This window comes from Lygodium microphyllum, chromosome 16, assembly GCF_053477565.2.
Source record: "Lygodium microphyllum isolate KBCC chromosome 16, Lygodium_microphyllum_v1.1.10, whole genome shotgun sequence".
Classification (NCBI taxonomy): Eukaryota; Viridiplantae; Streptophyta; class Polypodiopsida; order Schizaeales; family Lygodiaceae; genus Lygodium; species Lygodium microphyllum.
This window is the reverse complement of record NC_141150.1, coordinates 146367636-146375135: the sequence shown is the minus strand read 5'-3', so window position 1 is coordinate 146375135 and position 7500 is coordinate 146367636.

Here is a 7500-nt window from a genome sequence, read left to right as displayed (position 1 = left end):
TCCCCCCCCCCCCTCAACACACACCACACCACACCACCCCTCCCCCCCCCCCCCCCCCCCCAAAAAATCACCCCCCCGCCCCCCTCAACACACACCACCCCACCCCCCCCCCCCCACAACACACACCACACAACCCCTCCCCCCCCCTCAAAAATTCCCCGCCCCCCCCTCAACACACACCACACCACCCCTCCCCCCCCTCAAAAATCCCCCCCCCCCCTCAACACACACCACACCACACCACCCCTCCCCCCCCCCCCCCCCAAAAAATCCCCCCCCGCCCCCCTCAACACACACCACCCCACCCCCTCCCCCCCCACAACACACACCACACAACCCCTCCCCCCCCCTCAAAAATTCCCCGCCCCCCCCTCAACACACACCACACCACCCCTCCCCCCCCCTCAAAAATCCCCCCCCCCCTCAACACACACCACACCACACCACCCCTCCCCCCCCCCCCCAAAAAAATCCCCCCCCCGCCCCCCTCAACACACACCACCCCACCCCCCCCCCCACAACACACACCACACAACCCCTCCCCCCCCCCTCAAAAATTCCCCGCCCCCCCCTCAACACACACCACACCACCCCTCCCCCCCCCTCAAAAATCCCCCCCCCCCCCCTCCAAATTTTGCCCCCCCCCCCAAAAAATTGGCCCCCCCCCTCAACACACACCACACCACACCACCCCTCCCCCCCCCCCTCCAAAATTCGCCCCCCCCCCCCCCCCCCCCCCCTCAACACACACCACCCCACCCCCCCCCTCAACACACACCACACCACCCCTCCCCCCCCCCTCAAAAATCCCCCCCCCCCTCAACACACACCACAACACCCCTCCCCCCCCGCCCCAAAAATTCGCCCCCCCCTCAACACACACCACACCACACCACCGCTCCCCCCCCCCCCCTCCAAAATTCGCCCCCCCCCCAAAAATTTCCCACCCCTCCCCCCTCAACACACACCACCCCACCCCCCCCCCCCAACACACACCACACCACCCCTCCCCCCCCCCCTCAACACACACCACACCACACCACCCCTCCCCCCCCCTCCAAAATTCGCCCCCCCCCCCCCCCCCTCAACACACACCACCCCACCCCCCCCCTCAACACACACCACACCACCCCTCCCCCCCAAAAAATTTGGCCACCCCCCTCAACACATACCACACCACACCACACCACCCCTCCCCCCCCCCCCCCCCAAAATTCGCCCCCCCCCCCTCAATACACACCTCCCCACCCTTCCCCCCCCCCCCGCCCCCAACACACACCACCCCTCCCCCCCCCCCAAAAATTCGCCCCCCCCCCCCCCCTCAATACACACCTCCCCACCCTTCCCCCCCCCCCTCAACACACACCACACCACACCACACCACCCCTCCCCTTCCCCCCCTCCAAATTTCGCCCCCCCCTCAACACACACCACCCCACCCCTCCCCCCCCCCCTCCAAATTTCGCCCCTTCTCCCCCCCAAAAATTCCCCCCCCCCCCCTCCCTCAACACACACCACACCACACCACCCCTCCCCCCCCCACCCCCCTCAACACACACCACCCCACACCACCCCTCCCCCCCCCAAAAATCCCCCCCCCCAACACACACCTCACCACCCCTCCCCCCCCCTCAAAAATTCCCCCCCCCCCCCCCCCCTCAACACACAAAACACCACCCCTCCCCCCCCCCCCTCAAAACACACCACACCACACCACCCCTCCCCCCCCCCCCTCCAAATTTTGCCCCCCCCCCCCCCCCCCAAAAAAATTGGCCCCCCCCTCAACACACACCACACCACACCACCCCTCCCCCCCCCTCCAAAATTCGCCCCCCACCCCCCTCAACACACACCACCCCACACCTCCCCTCCCCCCCCCCAAAAATTTCCCCCCCCCCCCAACACACACCACCACATCCCCCCCCCCCCCTCAAAACACACCACACCACCCCTCCCCCCCCCTCAAAAATCCCCCCCCCCCCCCCCTCAACACACAAAACACCACCCCTCCCCCCCCCCCCCCTCAAAAATCCCCCCCCCCAACACACACCACACCACACCACCCCTCCCCCCCCCCCTCCAAATTTTGCCCCCCCCCCCAAAAAATTGGCCCCCCCCTCAACACACACCACCCCTCCCCCCCCCTCCAAAATTCGCCCCCCCCACCCCTCAAAAATCCCCCCCCCCCCCCTCAACACACACCACACCAACCCTCCCCTTCCCCCCTCCAAATTTCGCCTTCCCCTCAACACACACCACCCCACCCCTCCCCCCCCCCCCCCCCCGTCCAAATTTCGCCCCTTCCCCCCCCAAAAATTCGCCCCCCCCCTCAACACACACCACCCCACACCACGCCTCCCCCCCCTCAAAAATTCCCCCCCCCCCCTCAACACACACCACACCACACCACCCCTCCCCCTCCCTCAAAAATCCCCCCCCCTCAACACACACCACACCACCCGTCCCCTTCCCCCCCTCCGAATTTCGCCCCCCCCTCAACACACTCCACCCCACCCCTCCCCCCCCCCCGCCCCCAAAAAATTCGCCCCCCCCCCCCAACACACACCACCCCACCCCCCCCCCCCCCCCCCAAAATTCGGCCACCCCCCTCAACACACACCACACCACACACCCCCTCCCCCCCTCCAAAATTTCCCCCCCCCCCCCCCCCCCGCCCCCAACACAAACCACCCCTCCCACCCCCCCCCAAAAATTCGCGCCCCCCCCCCCCCTCAATACACACCTCCCCACCCCCCCCCCCCTCAACAAACACCACACCACCCCTCCCCGCCCCCTCAAAAATCCCCTCCCCCCCCCCCTCAACACACACCACACCACCCCTCCCCCCCCCCCCCAAAAATCCCCCCCCCCCCCCCCCCCCAACACACACCACCCCAACCCCCCCCCCAACACACACCACACAACCGCTCCCCCCCCCTCAAAAATTCCCCGCCCCCCCCTCAACACACACCACACCACCCCGCCCCCCCCTCAACACACACCACACCACCCCTCCCCCCCCCCTCAACACACCCACACCACCCCACCTCTCCTCCAAAATTCTCCCCCCCCCCCCTCAACACACACCACACCACACCACCCCTCCCCCCCCCTCCAAAATTTGCCCCCCCACCCCCCGGCCCCAACACACACCACCCCTCCCCCCCCCTCCCAAAAATTCGCCCCCCCCCTCAATACACACCTCCCCACCCTTTCCCCCCCCCCCCTCAACACACACCACACCACCCCTCCCCCCCCCCCCCCCAAAAATCCCCCCCCCCCCCAACACACACCACCCCACCCCCCCCCCCAACACACACCACACAACCGCTCCCCCCCCTCAAAAATTCCCCGCCCCCCCCTCAACACACACCACACCACCCCGCCCCCCCCTCAACACACACCACACCACCCCTCCCCCCCCCCTCAACACACCCACACCACCCCACCTCTCCTCCAAAATTCTCCCCCCCCCCCTCAACACACACCACACCACACCACCCCTCCCCCCCCCTCCAAAATTTGCCCCCCACCCCCCGGCCCCAACACACACCACCCCTCCCCCCCCCCCCCAAAAATTCGCCCCCCCCCTCAATACACACCTCCCCACCCTTTCCCCCCCCCCCCTCAACACACACCACACCACCCCTCCCCCCCCTCTCAAAAATCCCCCCCCCCCCCCCTCAACACACACCACACCACCCCTCCCCTTCCCCCCCTCCAAATTTCGCCCACCCCTCAACACACATTACCCCACCCCTCCCCCCCCCCCCCAAAAATTCGCCCCCCCCCCCTCAACACACACCACCCCACACCACACCACCCCTCCCCCCCCCCAAAAAAATCCCCCCCCCCCCCGCCCTCAACACACACCACCCCCCCCCCCTCAACACACACCACACCACACCACCCCTCCCCCCCCCCCCCTCAAAAATCCCCCCCCCCCCTCAACACACACCACACCACACCACACCACACCACCCCTCCCCTTCCCCCCCTCGAAATTTCGCCCCCCCCTCAACACACACCACCCCACCCCTCCCCCCCCCCCGCCCCAAAAATTCGCCCCCCCCTCCAAATTTCGCCCCTTCCCCCCTCGTCACTCCCCCACCCAACCCAACCCCGCGCCACCCCCATGACACGGCACACCCCCCCACCCCACCGCACCCCCCCACGACGCCCCCCCCCCCCCGCACCCCACCTCGAAAAACCCCGCTCCCTCCACGCCACACCACAAATGCCTCCGAAAACCCTGCTCGACCCACCCCACCCCGCGTCACCCCCCCACGACATGGCGCACCCCCCACCCCACCGCACCCCCCAACGACGCCGCCCCGCACCCCACCTCGAAAAACCCCGCTCCCTCCATACCACCCCACCACGCCTCCGAAAACCCCGCTCGACCCACCCCACCTCGCGTCAGCCCCCCACGACACGGCACACCCCCCACACCCCACCGCACCCCCCCACGACGCGGCGCATATCCCCCCCCCCCCCCCCCGCACCCCACCTCGAAAAACCCCGCTCGACCCACCCAACCCCGCGTCACTCCCTCAGGACACGGCGCACCCCCCCACCCCACCGCACCCCCCCACGACGCCCCCCCGCACCCCACCTCGAAAAACCCCGCTCGACCCACCCAACCCCGCGTCACCCCCCCACGACACGGCGCACCCCCCCACCCCACCGCACCCCCCCACGACGCCCCCCCCCGCACCCCACCTCGAAAAACCCCGCTCCATCCACGCCACACCACCACGCCTCCGAAAACCCCGCTCGACCCACCCCACCCCGCGTCTCCCCCCCACGACACGGCGCACCCCCCACCCCACCGCACCCCCCAACGACGACGCCCCGCACCCCACCTCGAAAAACCCCGCTCCCTCCATACCACCCCACCACTCCTCCGAAAACCCCGCTCGACCCACCCCACCTCGCGTCAGCCCCCCACGACACGGCACACCCCCCACACCCCACCGCACCCCCCCACGACGCGGCGCATATCCCCCCCCCCCCCCCCCGCACCCCACCTCGAAAAACCCCGCTCGACCCACCCAACCCCGCGTCACTCCCTCAGGACACGGCGCACCCCCCCACCCCACCGCACCCCCCCACGACGCCCCCCCGCACCCCACCTCGAAAAACCCCGCTCGACCCACCCAACCCCGCGTCACCCCCCCCCCACGACACGGCGCACCCCCCCACCCCACCGCACCCCCCCACGACGCCCCCCCCCGCACCCCACCTCGAAAAACCCCGCTCCATCCACGCCACACCACCACGCCTCCGAAAACCCCGCTCGACCCACCCCACCCCGCGTCTCCCCCCCACGACACGGCGCACCCCCCACCCCACCGCACCCCCCAACGACGACGCCCCGCACCCCACCTCGAAAAACCCCGCTCCCTCCATACCACCCCACCACTCCTCCGAAAACCCCGCTCGACCCACCCCACCTCGCGTCAGCCCCCCACGACACGGCACACCCCCCACACCCCACCGCACCCCCCCACGACGCGGCGCATATCCCCCCCCCCCGCACCCCACCTCGAAAAACCCCACTCGACCCACCCAACCCCGCGTCACTCCCCCAGGACACGGCGCACCCCCCCACGACGCGGCGCATATCCCCCCCCCCCCCCCCGCACCCCACCTCAAAAAACCCCGCTCGACCCACCCCACCCCGCGTCACCCCCCCACGACACGGCGCACCCCCCCACCCCACCGCACCCCCCCACGACGCCCCCCCCCGCACCCCACCTCGAAAAACCCCGCTCCCTCCACGCCACACCACCACGCCTCCGAAAACCCCGCTCGACCCACCCCACCCCGCGTCTCCCCCCCACGACACGGCGCACCCCCCCACGACGCCCCCCCGCACCCCACCTCGGAAAACCGCGCTCCCTCCACAGCACCCCACCTCTCCTCCAAAAACCCCGCTCGACCACCCCCACCCCGCGTCACCCCCCAGGACGCCCCCCCGCACCCCACCTCGAAAAACCCCGCTCCCTCCACAGCACCCCACCTCTCCTCCAAAAACCCCGCTTGACCACCCCAACCCCGCGTCACTCCCCCACGACACGGCGCACCCCCCCACGACACGGCGCACCCCCCCACGACGCCCCCCCGCACCCCACCTCGGAAAACCGCGCTCCCTCCACAGCACCCCACCTCTCCTCCAAAAACCCCGCTCGACCACCCCCACCCCGCGTCACCCCCCAGGACGCCCCCCCGCACCCCACCTCGAAAAACCCCGCTCCCTCCACAGCACCCCACCTCTCCTCCAAAAACCCCGCTCGACCCACCCCACCCCGCTCGACCCACCCCACCCCGCGTCACCCCCCCCACGACACGGCGCACCCCCGCACCCCACCTCGAAAAACCCCGCTCCCTCCACAGCACCCCGCCACGCCTCCGAAAACCCCGCTCGACCCACCCCACCCCGCGTCACCCCCCACGACACGGCGCACCCCCCCACCCCACCGCACCCCCCCACGACGCCCCCCCGCACCCCACCTCGAAAAACCGCGCTCCCTCCACAGCACCCCACCTCTCCTCCAAAAACCCCGCTCGACCACCCCCACCCCGCGTCACCCCCCAGGACGCCCCCCCGCACCCCACCTCGAAAAACCCCGCTCCCTCCACAGCACCCCACCTCTCCTCCAAAAACCCCGCTTGACCACCCCAACCCCGCGTCACTCCCCCACGACACGGCGCACCCCCCCACCCCACCGCACCCCCCCACGACGCCCCCCCGCACCCCAGCTCGAAAAACCGCGCTCCCTCCACAGCACCCCACCTCTCCTCCAAAAACCCCGCTCGACCACCCCCACCCCGCGTCACCCCCCCACGACGCCCCCCCGCACTCCACCTCGAAAAACCCCGCTCCCTCCACAGCACCCCACCTCTCCTCCAAAAACCCCACCTCTCCTCCAAAAACCCCGCTTGACCACCCCAACCCCGCGTCACTCCCCCATGACACGGCGCACCCCCCCACGACGCCCCCCCCGCACCCCACCTCGAAAAACCCCGCTCCCTCCACACCACCCCGCCACGCCTCCAAAAAACCGCGCTCGACCCACCCCACCCCGCGTCACGGCGCACCCCCCACCCCACCGCACCCCCCCACGACGCCCCCCCCCCCCACCCCACCTCGAAAGACCGCGCTCCATCCACAGCACCCCACCTCTCCTCCAAAAACCCCGCTCGACCCACCCCACCCCGCGTCACCCCCCCACCACACGGCGCACCCCCCCACGACGCCCCCCCGCACCCCACCTCGAAAAACCCCGCTCCCTCCACAGCACCCCGCCACGCCTCCGAAAACCCCGCTCGACCCACCCCACCCCGCGTCACCCGCCACGACACGGCGCACCCCCCCACAACGCCCCCCCCGCACCCACCTCGAAAAACCCCGCTCCCTCCACGCCTCCGAAAACCCCGCTCGACCCACCCCACCCCGCGTCACCCCCCCCACGACACGGCGCACCCCCGCACCCC